Here is a 16,048-nt window from a genome sequence, read left to right as displayed (position 1 = left end):
TACAGATGCATTAAGTGCATGTAAGTACTGACTCTGTGGCGCAATGGTAGCGCGTCTGACTCCAGATCAGACGGTTGCGTGTTCGAATCACGTCAGGGTCATTGAGGTCGGTGGGTTTAGGGACTAAATACGAATTGTGAGCTTTACCATTTTGAACAGGAAAATCATGAATAGATCAAAGTACTCCATAACTGTTGTTTTGGAATAGTTGACCCAAAATCTACTATCACACTGAATTGATACAAAGAAAGCGACAATAAAGGTCGCAACATAGTAAATGTTTATCATTCAGTGGAATATCATGTGTTGAACATAACTTACTTTCAATTTATCAGTAAAGTAAGTGATTGGTAATTGTTTTCCTTAGGTCACGTCATATATTATATCACTCAATACACATGTCACAGGAAAATTACATTATCATAAAATACCTTGTAGGATGTCATAAAAATGAAAAATAAAAAAATACAGACGCATTAAGTGTATCTAAGTACTGACTCTGTGGCGCAATGGTAGCGCGTCTGACTCCAGATCAGAAGGTTGCGTGTTCGAATCACGTCAGGGTCATTGAGGTCGATGGGTTTAGGGACTGAATACGAATTGTGAGATTTACCATTTTGAACACGACTATCACGATTAGATCAAAGTACTCCATAACTGTTGTTTTTGAATAGTTGACCCAAAATCTACTATCACACTGAATTCATACAAAGAAAGCGACAATAAAGGTCGCAACATAATAAATGTTTATCATTCAGTGGAATATCATGTGTTGAACATAACTTACTTTCAATTTATCAGTAAACTAAGTGATTGGTAATTGTTTTCCTTAGGTCACGTCATATATTATATCACTCAATACACATGTCACAGGAAAATTACATTATCATAAAATACCCTGTAGGATGTCATAGAAATAAAGGTCGCAACATAATAAATGTTAATCATTCAGTGGAATATCATGTGTTGAACATAACTTACTTTCAATTTATCAGTAAAGTAAGTGATTGGTAATTGTTTTCCTTATGTCACGTCATATATTATATCACTCATTACAAATATCACAAGAAAATTACATTGTCATGAAGTACCTTATAGGATGCCATAAAAATGGAAAATAAAAAAAATGAAGATCAATTAAGTTAATGTAAGTACTGACTCTGTGGCGCAATGGTAGCGCGTCTGACTCCAGATCAGAAGGTTGCGTGTTCGAATCACGTCAGGGTTATTGAGGTCGATGGGTTTTGGGACTAAATACGAATTGTGAGCTTTACCATTTTGAACAGGAATATCATGAATAGATCAAAGTACTCCATAACTGTTGTTTTTGAATAGTTGACCCAAAATCTACTATCACACTGAATTCATACAAAGAAAGCGACAATAAAGGTCGCAACATAGTAAATGTTTATCATTCAGAGCAATATCATGTATTGAACATAACTTACTTTCAATTTATCAGTAAACTAAGTGATTGGTAATTGTTTTCCTTAGGTCACGTCATATATTATATCACTCAATACACACGTCACAGGAAAATTACATTATCATAAAATACCTTGTAGGATGTCATAAAAATGAAAAATAAAAAAATACAGACGCATTAAGTGCATGTACTGACTCTGTAGCGCAATGGTAGCGCGTCTGACTCCAGATCAGAAGGTTGCGTGTTCGAATCACGTCAGGGTCATTGAGGTCCATGGGTTTAGGGACTAAATACGAATTGTGAGCTTTACCATTTTGAACACGACTATCACGAATAGATCAAAGTACTCCATAACTGTTGTTTTGGAATAGTTGACCCAAAATCTACTATCACACTGAATTCATACAAAGAAAGCGACAATAAAGATCGCAACATAGTAAATGTTTATCATTCAGTGGAATATCATGTATTGAACATAACTTACTTTCAATTTATCAGTAAACTAAGTGATTGGTAATTGTTTTCCTTAGGTCACGTCATATATTATATCACTCAATACACATGTCACAGGAAAATTACATTATCATGAAATACCTTGTAGGATGTCATAAAAATAAAGGTCGCAACATAATAAATGTTTATCATTCAGTGGAATATCATGTGTTGAACATAACTTACTTTCAATTTATCAGTAAACTAAGTGATTGGTAATTGTTTTCCTTAGGTCACGTCATATATTATATCACTCAATACACATGTCACAGGAAAATTACATTATCATGAAATACCTTGTAGGATGTCATAAAAATAAAGGTCGCAACATAATAAATGTTTATCATTCAGTGGAATATCATGTGTTGAACATAACTTACTTTCAATTTATCAGTAAAGTAAGTGATTGGTAATTGTTTTCCTTAGGTCACGTCATATATTATATCACTCAATACACATGTCACAGGAAAATTACATTATCATAAAATACCTTGTAGGATGTCATAAAAATGAAAAATAAAAAAATACAGACGCATTAAGTGCATCTAAGTACTGACTCTGTGGCGCAATGGTAGCGCGTCTGACTCCAGATCAGAAGGTTGCGTGTTCGAATCACGTCAGGGTCATTGAGGTCGATGGGTTTAGGGACTGAATACGAATTGTGAGATTTACCATTTTGAACACGACTATCACGAATAGATCAAAGTACTCCATAACTGTTGTTTTTGAATAGTTGACCCAAAATCTACTATCACACTGAATTCATACAAAGAAAGCGACAATAAAGGTCGCAACATAATAAATGTTTATCATTCAGTGGAATATCATGTGTTGAACATAACTTACTTTCAATTTATCAGTAAACTAAGTGATTGGTAATTGTTTTCCTTAGGTCACGTCATATATTATATCACTCAATACACATGTCACAGGAAAATTACATTATCATAAAATACCCTGTAGGATGTCATAGAAATAAAGGTCGCAACATAATAAATGTTAATCATTCAGTGGAATATCATGTGTTGAACATAACTTACTTTCAATTTATCAGTAAAGTAAGTGATTGGTAATTGTTTTCCTTATGTCACGTCATATATTATATCACTCATTACAAATATCACAAGAAAATTACATTGTCATGAAATACCTTATAGGATGCCATAAAAATGGAAAATAAAAAAAATGAAGATCAATTAAGTTAATGTAAGTACTGACTCTGTGGCGCAATGGTAGCGCGTCTGACTCCAGATCAGAAGGTTGCCTGTTCGAATCACGTCAGGGTCATTGAGGTCGATGGGTTTTGGGACTAAATACGAATTGTGCGCTTTACCATTTTGAACAGGAATATCATGAATAGATCAAAGTACTCCATAACTGTTGTTTTTGAATAGTTGACCCAAAATCTATTATCACACTGAATTCATACAAAGAAAGCGACAATAAAGGTCGCAACATAGTAAATGTTTATCATTCAGTGGAATATCATGTATTGAACATAACTTACTTTCAATTTATCAGTAAACTAAGTGATTGGTAATTGTTTTCCTTAGGTCACGTCATATATTATATCACTCAATACACACGTCACAGGAAAATTACATTATCATAAAATACCTTGTAGGATGTCATAAAAATGAAAAATAAAAAAATACAGACGCATTAAGTGCATGTACTGACTCTGTAGCGCAATGGTAGCGCGTCTGACTCCAGATCAGAAGGTTGCGTGTTCGAATCGTGTCTGGGTCATTGAGGTCGATGGGTTTAGGGACTAAATACGAATTGTGAGCTTTACCATTTTGAACACGACTATCACGAATAGATCAAAGTACTCCATAACTGTTGTTTTTGAATAGTTGACCCAAAATCTACTATCACACTGAATTCATACAAAGAAAGCAACAATAAAGGTCGCAACATAATAAATGTTTATCATTCAGTGGAATATCATGTGTTGAACATAACTTACTTTCAATTTATCAGTAAACTAAGTGATTGGTAATTGTTTTCCTTAGGTCACGTCATATATTATATCACTCAATACACATGTCACAGGAAAATTACATTATCATAAAATACCCTGTAGGATGTCATAGAAATAAAGGTCGCAACATAATAAATGTTAATCATTCAGTGGAATATCATGTGTTGAACATAACTTACTTTCAATTTATCAGTAAAGTAAGTGATTGGTAATTGTTTTCCTTATGTCACGTCATATATTATATCACTCAATACACATGTCACAGGAAAATTACATTATCATAAAATACCTTGTAGGATGTCATAAAAATGAAAAATAAAAAAATACAGACGCATTAAGTGCATGTACTGACTCTGTAGCGCAATGGTAGCGCGTCTGACTCCAGATCAGAAGGTTGCGTGTTCGAATCACGTCAGGGTCATTGAGGTCCATGGGTTTAGGGACTAAATACGAATTGTGAGCTTTACCATTTTGAACACGACTATCACGAATAGATCAAAGTACTCCATAACTGTTGTTTTGGAATAGTTGACCCAAAATCTACTATCACACTGAATTCATACAAAGAAAGCGACAATAAAGATCGCAACATAGTAAATGTTTATCATTCAGTGGAATATCATGTATTGAACATAACTTACTTTCAATTTATCAGTAAACTAAGTGATTGGTAATTGTTTTCCTTAGGTCACGTCATATATTATATCACTCAATACACATGTCACAGGAAAATTACATTATCATGAAATACCTTGTAGGATGTCATAAAAATAAAGGTCGCAACATAATAAATGTTTATCATTCAGTGGAATATCATGTGTTGAACATAACTTACTTTCAATTTATCAGTAAACTAAGTGATTGGTAATTGTTTTCCTTAGGTCACGTCATATATTATATCACTCAATACACATGTCACAGGAAAATTACATTATCATGAAATACCTTGTAGGATGTCATAAAAATAAAGGTCGCAACATAATAAATGTTTATCATTCAGTGGAATATCATGTGTTGAACATAACTTACTTTCAATTTATCAGTAAAGTAAGTGATTGGTAATTGTTTTCCTTAGGTCACGTCATATATTATATCACTCAATACACATGTCACAGGAAAATTACATTATCATAAAATACCTTGTAGGATGTCATAAAAATGAAAAATAAAAAAATACAGACGCATTAAGTGCATCTAAGTACTGACTCTGTGGCGCAATGGTAGCGCGTCTGACTCCAGATCAGAAGGTTGCGTGTTCGAATCACGTCAGGGTCATTGAGGTCGATGGGTTTAGGGACTGAATACGAATTGTGAGATTTACCATTTTGAACACGACTATCACGAATAGATCAAAGTACTCCATAACTGTTGTTTTTGAATAGTTGACCCAAAATCTACTATCACACTGAATTCATACAAAGAAAGCGACAATAAAGGTCGCAACATAATAAATGTTTATCATTCAGTGGAATATCATGTGTTGAACATAACTTACTTTCAATTTATCAGTAAACTAAGTGATTGGTAATTGTTTTCCTTAGGTCACGTCATATATTATATCACTCAATACACATGTCACAGGAAAATTACATTATCATAAAATACCCTGTAGGATGTCATAGAAATAAAGGTCGCAACATAATAAATGTTAATCATTCAGTGGAATATCATGTGTTGAACATAACTTACTTTCAATTTATCAGTAAAGTAAGTGATTGGTAATTGTTTTCCTTATGTCACGTCATATATTATATCACTCATTACAAATATCACAAGAAAATTACATTGTCATGAAATACCTTATAGGATGCCATAAAAATGGAAAATAAAAAAAATGAAGATCAATTAAGTTAATGTAAGTACTGACTCTGTGGCGCAATGGTAGCGCGTCTGACTCCAGATCAGAAGGTTGCCTGTTCGAATCACGTCAGGGTCATTGAGGTCGATGGGTTTTGGGACTAAATACGAATTGTGCGCTTTACCATTTTGAACAGGAATATCATGAATAGATCAAAGTACTCCATAACTGTTGTTTTTGAATAGTTGACCCAAAATCTACTATCACACTGAATTCATACAAAGAAAGCGACAATAAAGGTCGCAACATAGTAAATGTTTATCATTCAGTGGAATATCATGTATTGAACATAACTTACTTTCAATTTATCAGTAAACTAAGTGATTGGTAATTGTTTTCCTTAGGTCACGTCATATATTATATCACTCAATACACACGTCACAGGAAAATTACATTATCATAAAATACCTTGTAGGATGTCATAAAAATGAAAAATAAAAAAATACAGACGCATTAAGTGCATGTACTGACTCTGTAGCGCAATGGTAGCGCGTCTGACTCCAGATCAGAAGGTTGCGTGTTCGAATCGTGTCTGGGTCATTGAGGTCGATGGGTTTAGGGACTAAATACGAATTGTGAGCTTTACCATTTTGAACACGACTATCACGAATAGATCAAAGTACTCCATAACTGTTGTTTTTGAATAGTTGACCCAAAATCTACTATCACACTGAATTCATACAAAGAAAGCGACAATAAAGGTCGCAACATAATAAATGTTTATCATTCAGTGGAATATCATGTGTTGAACATAACTTACTTTCAATTTATCAGTAAACTAAGTGATTGGTAATTGTTTTCCTTAGGTCACGTCATATATTATATCACTCAATACACATGTCACAGGAAAATTACATTATCATAAAATACCCTGTAGGATGTCATAGAAATAAAGGTCGCAACATAATAAATGTTAATCATTCAGTGGAATATCATGTGTTGAACATAACTTACTTTCAATTTATCAGTAAAGTAAGTGATTGGTAATTGTTTTCCTTATGTCACGTCATATATTATATCACTCATTACAAATATCACAAGAAAATTACATTGTCATGAAATACCTTATAGGATGCCATAAAAATGGAAAATAAAAAAAATGAAGATCAATTAAGTTAATGTAAGTACTGACTCTGTGGCGCAATGGTAGCGCGTCTGACTCCAGATCAGAAGGTTGCGTGTTCGAATCACGTCAGGGTCATTGAGGTCGATGGGTTTTGGGACTAAATACGAATTGTGTGCTTTACCATTTTGAACAGGAATATCATGAATAGATCAAAGTACTCCATAACTGTTGTTTTTGAATAGTTGACCCAAAATCTACTATCACACTGAATTCATACAAAGAAAGCGACAATAAAGGTCGCAACATAGTAAATGTTTATCATTCAGTGGAATATCATGTATTGAACATAACTTACTTTCAATTTATCAGTAAACTAAGTGATTGGTAATTGTTTTCCTTAGGTCACGTCATATATTATATCACTCAATACACATGTCACAGGAAAATTACATTATCATAAAATACCCTGTAGGATGTCATAGAAATAAAGGTCGCAACATAATAAATGTTAATCATTCAGTGGAATATCATGTGTTGAACATAACTTACTTTCAATTTATCAGTAAAGTAAGTGATTGGTAATTGTTTTCCTTATGTCACGTCATATATTATATCACTCATTACAAATATCACAAGAAAATTACATTGTCATGAAATACCTTATAGGATGCCATAAAAATGGAAAATAAAAAAAATGAAGATCAATTAAGTTAATGTAAGTACTGACTCTGTGGCGCAATGGTAGCGCGTCTGACTCCAGATCAGAAGGTTGCGTGTTCGAATCACGTCAGGGTCATTGAGGTCGATGGGTTTAGGGACTAAACACGAATTGAGAGCTTAACAATTTTGAACAGGAATATCATGAATAGATCAAAGTACTCTCTAACTGTTGTTTTGGAATAGTTGACCCAAAATCTACTATCCACACTGAATCCATACACAGAAAGCGAGAATTAAGGTAGCAACATAGTAAATGTTTATCATTCAGTGGAATATCATGTGTTGAACATAACTTACTTTCAATTTATCAGTAAACTAAGTGATTGGTAATTGTTTTCCTTAGGTCACGTCATATATTATATCACTCAATACACACGTCACAGGAAAATTACATTATCATAAAATACCTTGTAGGATGTCATAAAAATGAAAAATAAAAAAATACAGACGCATTAAGTGCATGTACTGACTCTGTAGCGCAATGGTAGCGCGTCTGACTCCAGATCAGAAGGTTGCGTGTTCGAATCGTGTCTGGGTCATTGAGGTCGATGGGTTTAGGGACTAAATACGAATTGTGAGCTTTACCATTTTGAACACGACTATCACGAATAGATCAAAGTACTCCATTACTGTTGTTTTTGAATAGTTGACCCAAAATCTACTATCACACTGAATTCATACAAAGAAAGCGACAATAAAGGTCGCAACATAATAAATGTTTATCATTCAGTGGAATATCATGTGTTGAACATAACTTACTTTCAATTTATCAGTAAACTAAGTGATTGGTAATTGTTTTCCTTAGGTCACGTCATATATTATATCACTCAATACACATGTCACAGGAAAATTACATTATCATAAAATACCCTGTAGGATGTCATAGAAATAAAGGTCGCAACATAATAAATGTTAATCATTCAGTGGAATATCATGTGTTGAACATAACTTACTTTCAATTTATCAGTAAAGTAAGTGATTGGTAATTGTTTTCCTTATGTCACGTCATATATTATATCACTCATTACAAATATCACAAGAAAATTACATTGTCATGAAATACCTTATAGGATGCCATAAAAATGGAAAATAAAAAAAATGAAGATCAATTAAGTTAATGTAAGTACTGACTCTGTGGCGCAATGGTAGCGCGTCTGACTCCAGATCAGAAGGTTGCGTGTTCGAATCACGTCAGGGTCATTGAGGTCGATGGGTTTTGGGACTAAATACGAATTGTGTGCTTTACCATTTTGAACAGGAATATCATGAATAGATCAAAGTACTCCATAACTGTTGTTTTTGAATAGTTGACCCAAAATCTACTATCACACTGAATTCATACAAAGAAAGCGACAATAAAGGTCGCAACATAGTAAATGTTTATCATTCAGTGGAATATCATGTATTGAACATAACTTACTTTCAATTTATCAGTAAACTAAGTGATTGGTAATTGTTTTCCTTAGGTCACGTCATATATTATATCACTCAATACACATGTCACAGGAAAATTACATTATCATAAAATACCCTGTAGGATGTCATAGAAATAAAGGTCGCAACATAATAAATGTTAATCATTCAGTGGAATATCATGTGTTGAACATAACTTACTTTCAATTTATCAGTAAAGTAAGTGATTGGTAATTGTTTTCCTTATGTCACGTCATATATTATATCACTCATTACAAATATCACAAGAAAATTACATTGTCATGAAATACCTTATAGGATGCCATAAAAATGGAAAATAAAAAAAATGAAGATCAATTAAGTTAATGTAAGTACTGACTCTGTGGCGCAATGGTAGCGCGTCTGACTCCAGATCAGAAGGTTGCGTGTTCGAATCACGTCAGGGTCATTGAGGTCGATGGGTTTTGGGACTAAATACGAATTGTGCGCTTTACCATTTTGAACAGGAATATCATGAATAGATCAAAGTACTCCATAACTGTTGTTTTTGAATAGTTGACCCAAAATCTACTATCACACTGAATTCATACAAAGAAAGCGACAATAAAGGTCGCAACATAGTAAATGTTTATCATTCAGTGGAATATCATGTATTGAACATAACTTACTTTCAATTTATCAGTAAACTAAGTGATTGGTAATTGTTTTCCTTAGGTCACGTCATATATTATATCACTCAATACACACGTCACAGGAAAATTACATTATCATAAAATACCTTGTAGGATGTCATAAAAATGAAAAATAAAAAAATACAGACGCATTAAGTGCATGTACTGACTCTGTAGCGCAATGTTAGCGCGTCTGACTCCAGATCAGAAGGTTGCGTGTTCGAATCGTGTCTGGGTCATTGAGGTCGATGGGTTTAGGGACTAAATACGAATTGTGAGCTTTACCATTTTGAACACGACTATCACGAATAGATCAAAGTACTCCATAACTGTTGTTTTGGAATAGTTGACCCAAAATCTACTATCACACTGAATTCATACAAAGAAAGCGACAATAAAGATCGCAACATAGTAAATGTTTATCATTCAGTGGAATATCATGTGTTGAACACAACTTACTTTCAATTTATCAGTAAACTAAGTGATTGGTAATTGTTTTCCTTAGGTCACGTCATATATTATATCACTCAATACACATGTCACAGGAAAATTACATTATCATGAAATACCTTGTAGGATGTCATAAAAATAAAGGTCGCAACATAATAAATGTTTATCATTCAGTGGAATATCATGTGTTGAACATAACTTACTTTCAATTTATCAGTAAAGTAAGTGATTGGTAATTGTTTTCCTTAGGTCACGTCATATATTATATCACTCAATACACATGTCACAGGAAAATTACATTATCATGAAATACCTTGTAGGATGTCATAAAAATGAAAAATAAAAAAATACAGACGCATTAAGTGCATGTAAGTACTGGCTCTGTGGCGCAATGGTAGCGCGTCTGACTCCAGATCCGAAGGTTGCGTGTTCGAATCACGTCAGGGTCATTGAGGTCGGTGGGTTTAGGGACTAAATACGAATTGTGAGCTTTACCATTTTGAACAGGAAAATCATGAATAGATCAAAGTACTCCATAACTGTTGTTTTTGAATAGTTGACCCAAAATCTACTATCACACTGAATTCATACAAAGAAAGCGACAATAAAGGTCGCAACATAATAAATGTTTATCATTCAGTGGAATATCATGTATTGAACATAACTTACTTTCAATTTATCAGTAAAGTAAGTGATTGGTAATTGTTTTCCTTAGGTCCCGTCATATATTATACCACTCAATACACATGTCACAAGAAAATTACATTATCATGAAATACCTTGTAGGATGTCATAAAAATAAAGGTCGCAACATAATAAATGTTTATCATTCAGTGGAATATCATGTATTGAACATAACTTACTTTCAATTTATCAGTAAAGTAAGTGATTGGTAATTGTTTTCTTAGGTCACGTCATATATTATATCACTCAATACACATGTCACAGGAAAATTACATTATCATAAATCACCTTGTAGGATGTCATAAAAATAAAGATCGCTACATAATAAATGTTTATCATTCAGTGGAATATCATGTATTGAACATAACTTACTTTCAATTTATCAGTAAGCTAAATGATTGGTAATTGTTTTCCTTAGGTCACATCATATATTATATCACTCAATACACATGTCACAGGAAAATTACATTATCATAAAATACCTTGTAGGATGTCATAAAAATGAAAAATAAAAAAATACAGACGCATTAAGTGCATGTAAGTACTGGCTCTGTGGCTCAATGGTAGCGCGTCTGACTCCAGATCAGAAGGTTGCGTGTTCGAATCACGTCAGGGTCATTGAGGTCTGTGGGTTTAGGGACTAAATACGAATTGTGAGCTTTACCATTTTGAACAGGAAAATCATGAATAGATCAAAGTACTCCATAACTGTTGTTTTTGAATAGTTGACCCAAAATCTACTATCACACTGAATTCATACAAAGAAAGCGACAATAAAGGTCGCAACATAGTAAATGTTTATCATTTAGTGGAATATCATGTATTGAACATAACTTACTTTCAATTTATCAGTAAACTAAGTGATTGGTAATTGTTTTCCTTAGGTCACGTCATATATTATATCACTCAATACACATGTCACAGGAAAATTACATTATCATAAAATACCTTGTAGGATGTCATAAAAATGAAAAATAAAAAAATACAGACGCATTAAGTGCATGTACTGACTCTGTAGCGCAATGGTAGCGCGTCTGACTCCAGATCAGAAGGTTGCGTGTTCGAATCACGTCAGGGTCATTGAGGTCGATGGGTTTAGGGCCTAAATACGAATTGTGAGCTTTACCATTTTGAACAGGAAAATCATGAATAGATCAAAGTACTCCATAACTGTTGTTTTTGAATAGTTGACCCAAAATCTACTATCACACTGAATTCATACAAAGAAAGCGACAATAAAGGTCGCAACATAGTAAATGTTTATCATTCAGTGGAATATCATGTATTGAACACAACTTACTTTCAATTTATCAGTAAACTAAGTTATTGGTAATTGTTTTCCTTAGGTCCCGTCATATATTATATCACTCAATACATATGTCACAAGAAAATTACATTATCATGAAATACCTTGTAGGATGTCATAAAAATAAAGGTCGCAACATAATAAATGTTTATCATTCAGTGGAATATCATGTATTGAACATAACTTACTTTCAATTTATCAGTAAAGTAAGTGATTGGTAATTGTTTTCCTTAGGTCACGTCATATATTATATCACTCAATACACATGTCACAGGAAAATTACATTATCATAAAATACCTTGTAGGATGTCATAAAAATAAAGGTCGCAACATAATAAATGTTTATCATTCAGTGGAATATCATGTATTGAACATAACTTACTTTCAATTTATCAGTAAAGTAAGTGATTGGTAATTGTTTTCCTTAGGTCACGTCATATATTATATCACCCAATACACATGTCACAGGAAAATTACATTATCATAAAATACCTTGTAGGATGTCATAAAAATAAAGGTCGCAACATAATAAATGTTTATCATTCAGTGGAATATCATGTGTTGAACATAACTTACTTTCAATTTATCAGTAAACTAAGTGATTGGTAATTGTTTTCCTTAGGTCACGTCATATATTATATCACTCAATACACATGTCACAGGAAAATTACATTATCATTAAATACCTTGTAGGATGTCATAAAAATGAAAAATAAAAAAATACAGACGCATTAAGTGCATGTAAGTACTGGCTCTGTGGCGCAATGGTAGCGCGTCTGACTCCAGATCAGAAGGTTGCGTGTTCGAATCACGTCAGGGTCATTGAGGTCGGTGGGTTTAGGGACTAAATACGAATTGTGAGCTTTACCATTTTGAACAGGAAAATCATGAATAGATCAAAGTACTCCATAACTGTTGTTTTTGAATAGTTGACCCAAAATCTACTATCACACTGAATTCATACAAAGAAAGCGACAATAAAGGTCGCAACATAGTAAATGTTTATCATTCAGTGGAATATCATGTATTGAACACAACTTACTTTCAATTTATCAGTAAACTAAGTTATTGGTAATTGTTTTCCTTAGGTCCCGTCATATATTATATCACTCAATACACATGTCACAAGAAAATTACATTATCATGAAATACCTTGTAGGATGTCATAAAAATAAAGGTCGCAACATAATAAATGTTTATCATTCAGTGGAATATCATGTATTGAACATAACTTACTTTCAATTTATCAGTAAAGTAAGTGATTGGTAATTGTTTTCCTTAGGTCACGTCATATATTATATCACTCAATACACATGTCACAGGAAAATTACATTATCATAAAATACCTTGTAGGATGTCATAAAAATGGAAAATAAAAAAATACAGACGCATTAAGTGCATGTAAGTACTGGCTCTGTGGCGCAATGGTAGCGCGTCTGACTCCAGATCAGAAGGTTGCGTGTTCGAATCACGTCAGGGTCATTGAGGTCGGTGGGTTTAGGGACTAAATACGAATTGTGAGCTTTACCATTTTGAACAGGAAAATCATGAATAGATCAAAGTACTCCATAACTGTTGTTTTTGAATAGTTGACCCAAAATCTACTATCACACTGAATTCATACAAAGAAAGCGACAATAAAGGTCGCAACATAGTAAATGTTTATCATTCAGTGGAATATCATGTATTGAACATAACTTACTTTCAATTTATCAGTAAACTAAGTGATTGGTAATTGTTTTCCTTAGGTCACGTCATATATTATATCACTCAATACACATGTCACAGGAAAATTACATTATCATGAAATACCTTGTAGGATGTCATAAAAATAAAGGTCGCAACATAATAAATGTTTATCATTCAGTGGAATATCATGTGTTGAACATAACTTACTTTCAATTTATCAGTAAAGTAAGTGATTGGTAATTGTTTTCCTTATGTCACGTCATATATTATATCACTCATTACAAATATCACAAGAAAATTACATTGTCATGAAATACCTTATAGGATGCCATAAAAATGGAAAATAAAAAAAATGAAGATCAATTAAGTTAATGTAAGTACTGACTCTGTGGCGCAATGGTAGCGCGTCTGACTCCAGATCAGAAGGTTGCGTGTTCGAATCACGTCAGGGTCATTGAGGTCGATGGGTTTTGGGACTAAATACGAATTGTGCGCTTTACCATTTTGAACAGGAATATCATGAATAGATCAAAGTACTCCATAACTGTTGTTTTTGAATAGTTGACCCAAAATCTACTATCACACTGAATTCATACAAAGAAAGCGACAATAAAGGTCGCAACATAGTAAATGTTTATCATTCAGTGGAATATCATGTATTGAACATAACTTACTTTCAATTTATCAGTAAACTAAGTGATTGGTAATTGTTTTCCTTAGGTCACGTCATATATTATATCACTCAATACACACGTCACAGGAAAATTACATTATTATAAAATACCTTGTAGGATGTCATAAAAATGAAAAATAAAAAAATACAGACGCATTAAGTGCATGTACTGACTCTGTAGCGCAATGTTAGCGCGTCTGACTCCAGATCAGAAGGTTGCGTGTTCGAATCGTGTCTGGGTCATTGAGGTCGATGGGTTTAGGGACTAAATACGAATTGTGAGCTTTACCATTTTGAACACGACTATCACGAATAGATCAAAGTACTCCATAACTGTTGTTTTGGAATAGTTGACCCAAAATCTACTATCACACTGAATTCATACAAAGAAAGCGACAATAAAGATCGCAACATAGTAAATGTTTATCATTCAGTGGAATATCATGTGTTGAACACAACTTACTTTCAATTTATCAGTAAACTAAGTGATTGGTAATTGTTTTCCTTAGGTCACGTCATATATTATATCACTCAATACACATGTCACAGGAAAATTACATTATCATGAAATACCTTGTAGGATGTCATAAAAATAAAGGTCGCAACATAATAAATGTTTATCATTCAGTGGAATATCATGTGTTGAACATAACTTACTTTCAATTTATCAGTAAAGTAAGTGATTGGTAATTGTTTTCCTTAGGTCACGTCATATATTATATCACTCAATACACATGTCACAGGAAAATTACATTATCATGAAATACCTTGTAGGATGTCATAAAAATGAAAAATAAAAAAATACAGACGCATTAAGTGCATGTAAGTACTGGCTCTGTGGCGCAATGGTAGCGCGTCTGACTCCAGATCCGAAGGTTGCGTGTTCGAATCACGTCAGGGTCATTGAGGTCGGTGGGTTTAGGGACTAAATACGAATTGTGAGCTTTACCATTTTGAACAGGAAAATCATGAATAGATCAAAGTACTCCATAACTGTTGTTTTTGAATAGTTGACCCAAAATCTACTATCACACTGAATTCATACAAAGAAAGCGACAATAAAGGTCGCAACATAATAAATGTTTATCATTCAGTGGAATATCATGTATTGAACATAACTTACTTTCAATTTATCAGTAAAGTAAGTGATTGGTAATTGTTTTCCTTAGGTCCCGTCATATATTATATCACTCAATACACATGTCACAAGAAAATTACATTATCATGAAATACCTTGTAGGATGTCATAAAAATAAAGGTCGCAACATAATAAATGTTTATCATTCAGTGGAATATCATGTATTGAACATAACTTACTTTCAATTTATCAGTAAAGTAAGTGATTGGTAATTGTTTTCTTAGGTCACGTCATATATTATATCACTCAATACACATGTCACAGGAAAATTACATTATCATAAATCACCTTGTAGGATGTCATAAAAATAAAGATCGCTACATAATAAATGTTTATCATTCAGTGGAATATCATGTATTGAACATAACTTACTTTCAATTTATCAGTAAGCTAAATGATTGGTAATTGTTTTCCTTAGGTCACATCATATATTATATCACTCAATACACATGTCACAGGAAAATTACATTATCATAAA

The 16,048-nt window shown here is 33.0% G+C and overlaps 23 non-coding genes across 23 annotated transcripts; all 23 read left to right on the top strand.

Annotated features, from left to right (window-relative positions):
• The first annotated feature begins 29 nt into the window (after positions 1-29).
• Positions 30-101, top strand: TRNAW-CCA (transfer RNA tryptophan (anticodon CCA)). The gene has a single exon. It is a non-coding gene; the product is annotated as a tRNA-Trp (tRNA).
• A 394-nt stretch (positions 102-495) lies between these two features.
• Positions 496-567, top strand: TRNAW-CCA (transfer RNA tryptophan (anticodon CCA)). The gene has a single exon. It is a non-coding gene; the product is annotated as a tRNA-Trp (tRNA).
• Positions 568-1,156: 589 nt separating this feature from the next.
• Positions 1,157-1,228, top strand: TRNAW-CCA (transfer RNA tryptophan (anticodon CCA)). The gene has a single exon. It is a non-coding gene; the product is annotated as a tRNA-Trp (tRNA).
• Positions 1,229-1,618: 390 nt separating this feature from the next.
• Positions 1,619-1,690, top strand: TRNAW-CCA (transfer RNA tryptophan (anticodon CCA)). Its single transcript has one exon. It is a non-coding gene; the product is annotated as a tRNA-Trp (tRNA).
• Positions 1,691-2,472: 782 nt separating this feature from the next.
• TRNAW-CCA (transfer RNA tryptophan (anticodon CCA)) lies at positions 2,473-2,544 on the top strand. The gene has a single exon. It is a non-coding gene; the product is annotated as a tRNA-Trp (tRNA).
• A 589-nt stretch (positions 2,545-3,133) lies between these two features.
• On the top strand, positions 3,134-3,205 carry TRNAW-CCA (transfer RNA tryptophan (anticodon CCA)). The gene has a single exon. It is a non-coding gene; the product is annotated as a tRNA-Trp (tRNA).
• Positions 3,206-3,595: 390 nt separating this feature from the next.
• TRNAW-CCA (transfer RNA tryptophan (anticodon CCA)) lies at positions 3,596-3,667 on the top strand. The gene has a single exon. It is a non-coding gene; the product is annotated as a tRNA-Trp (tRNA).
• Positions 3,668-4,251: 584 nt separating this feature from the next.
• On the top strand, positions 4,252-4,323 carry TRNAW-CCA (transfer RNA tryptophan (anticodon CCA)). The gene has a single exon. It is a non-coding gene; the product is annotated as a tRNA-Trp (tRNA).
• Positions 4,324-5,105: 782 nt separating this feature from the next.
• TRNAW-CCA (transfer RNA tryptophan (anticodon CCA)) lies at positions 5,106-5,177 on the top strand. Its single transcript has one exon. It is a non-coding gene; the product is annotated as a tRNA-Trp (tRNA).
• A 589-nt stretch (positions 5,178-5,766) lies between these two features.
• On the top strand, positions 5,767-5,838 carry TRNAW-CCA (transfer RNA tryptophan (anticodon CCA)). Its single transcript has one exon. It is a non-coding gene; the product is annotated as a tRNA-Trp (tRNA).
• A 390-nt stretch (positions 5,839-6,228) lies between these two features.
• On the top strand, positions 6,229-6,300 carry TRNAW-CCA (transfer RNA tryptophan (anticodon CCA)). Its single transcript has one exon. It is a non-coding gene; the product is annotated as a tRNA-Trp (tRNA).
• A 589-nt stretch (positions 6,301-6,889) lies between these two features.
• TRNAW-CCA (transfer RNA tryptophan (anticodon CCA)) lies at positions 6,890-6,961 on the top strand. Its single transcript has one exon. It is a non-coding gene; the product is annotated as a tRNA-Trp (tRNA).
• A 589-nt stretch (positions 6,962-7,550) lies between these two features.
• TRNAW-CCA (transfer RNA tryptophan (anticodon CCA)) lies at positions 7,551-7,622 on the top strand. The gene has a single exon. It is a non-coding gene; the product is annotated as a tRNA-Trp (tRNA).
• A 391-nt stretch (positions 7,623-8,013) lies between these two features.
• On the top strand, positions 8,014-8,085 carry TRNAW-CCA (transfer RNA tryptophan (anticodon CCA)). Its single transcript has one exon. It is a non-coding gene; the product is annotated as a tRNA-Trp (tRNA).
• Positions 8,086-8,674: 589 nt separating this feature from the next.
• TRNAW-CCA (transfer RNA tryptophan (anticodon CCA)) lies at positions 8,675-8,746 on the top strand. The gene has a single exon. It is a non-coding gene; the product is annotated as a tRNA-Trp (tRNA).
• Positions 8,747-9,335: 589 nt separating this feature from the next.
• TRNAW-CCA (transfer RNA tryptophan (anticodon CCA)) lies at positions 9,336-9,407 on the top strand. The gene has a single exon. It is a non-coding gene; the product is annotated as a tRNA-Trp (tRNA).
• Positions 9,408-10,457: 1,050 nt separating this feature from the next.
• On the top strand, positions 10,458-10,529 carry TRNAW-CCA (transfer RNA tryptophan (anticodon CCA)). The gene has a single exon. It is a non-coding gene; the product is annotated as a tRNA-Trp (tRNA).
• Positions 10,530-11,310: 781 nt separating this feature from the next.
• TRNAW-CCA (transfer RNA tryptophan (anticodon CCA)) lies at positions 11,311-11,382 on the top strand. Its single transcript has one exon. It is a non-coding gene; the product is annotated as a tRNA-Trp (tRNA).
• A 390-nt stretch (positions 11,383-11,772) lies between these two features.
• Positions 11,773-11,844, top strand: TRNAW-CCA (transfer RNA tryptophan (anticodon CCA)). The gene has a single exon. It is a non-coding gene; the product is annotated as a tRNA-Trp (tRNA).
• A 976-nt stretch (positions 11,845-12,820) lies between these two features.
• Positions 12,821-12,892, top strand: TRNAW-CCA (transfer RNA tryptophan (anticodon CCA)). Its single transcript has one exon. It is a non-coding gene; the product is annotated as a tRNA-Trp (tRNA).
• A 588-nt stretch (positions 12,893-13,480) lies between these two features.
• On the top strand, positions 13,481-13,552 carry TRNAW-CCA (transfer RNA tryptophan (anticodon CCA)). The gene has a single exon. It is a non-coding gene; the product is annotated as a tRNA-Trp (tRNA).
• A 589-nt stretch (positions 13,553-14,141) lies between these two features.
• TRNAW-CCA (transfer RNA tryptophan (anticodon CCA)) lies at positions 14,142-14,213 on the top strand. Its single transcript has one exon. It is a non-coding gene; the product is annotated as a tRNA-Trp (tRNA).
• Positions 14,214-15,263: 1,050 nt separating this feature from the next.
• TRNAW-CCA (transfer RNA tryptophan (anticodon CCA)) lies at positions 15,264-15,335 on the top strand. Its single transcript has one exon. It is a non-coding gene; the product is annotated as a tRNA-Trp (tRNA).
• Positions 15,336-16,048: the final 713 nt, after the last annotated feature.

Source organism: Saccoglossus kowalevskii, chromosome 17, assembly GCF_978046115.1.
Source record: "Saccoglossus kowalevskii chromosome 17, keSacKowa6.1, whole genome shotgun sequence".
Lineage (NCBI taxonomy): Eukaryota > Metazoa > Hemichordata > Enteropneusta > Harrimaniidae > Saccoglossus > Saccoglossus kowalevskii.
Note: the sequence above shows the minus strand (reverse complement) of the source record. Positions and strands in the feature narration are given on the sequence as shown.